Source organism: Ipomoea triloba, chromosome 1 (genome assembly GCF_003576645.1).
Source record: "Ipomoea triloba cultivar NCNSP0323 chromosome 1, ASM357664v1".
In the NCBI taxonomy this organism is placed as follows: domain Eukaryota; kingdom Viridiplantae; phylum Streptophyta; class Magnoliopsida; order Solanales; family Convolvulaceae; genus Ipomoea; species Ipomoea triloba.
In genome coordinates this window covers 29,079,434-29,080,357 of record NC_044916.1, presented here as the reverse complement: position 1 = coordinate 29,080,357, position 924 = coordinate 29,079,434, and positions in this window count along the sequence as shown.

Sequence of the window (924 nt, the reverse complement as noted above, 5' to 3'; positions counted from 1 at the left end):
ATATATATATATATATATATATATATATATATATATATATATATATATATATATATATATATATAAATTATTCACAAGGTATTTTCCTAAACTTACACATCATGATTTTTAAAATTACTGTAGTTGTTATACAATAATATTATTTAAACCCCGATTTGATCATAGTTGACAAAAAATTATATAGAAGTAAACCATCTTAGATTACTCATAGTTGATTCGCTCAAATCAAGAAAGTTAATAAGTTACTCCTAATAAAATCAAACTTAAAACATTATAATTATCAAGTCAATTGTTGACCACCTTACCAGAGTTGTGGTTGCATTGCCCCAATTTCATATCAATCTTCATCACTATGAAAGCACCATTGATTCATTAATTAAATATGAATGCGTACGAAAATTTGTAATATAACTATAGATTATTTATTATAAATACTTTCATCCAGATCAGAAGGAGAGATCAAACTCATCAATAATGGAAGAGACAAAACAAAATTTTTAAAAAATATTTTTTAAAAAAATGCTAGATCTATTCCAACAATGAGTAATTAATTGCCACAAAAATGATTAAATATAGAAGAAGAAAGAGAGAGAAGGCTTTCATCCAATAACAAAATGTCAAAGAAGGTTCCATCTGAATAATTTTTTGCATGAAACCAACGCGTATTTATCACGTTGCAGGATTTGGAGTATAGGAATTTAAATGAATTTCTAGAATAACAATTTATGGAGTAAATATGTTTTGTCTACAAAGTCAAAATTTCTCCACATTCAAGATTCTCACAGGAAAATATATAGAAGGTATATATATCATTATGACTTAGAGACCTATTAGATAAAAGGACCAGTGTGATGCCACAAAAAGTTATTTAACTCTCACACTGCAATTGTCAAGGCTTGATATGTATAATTTGTCGACAATATA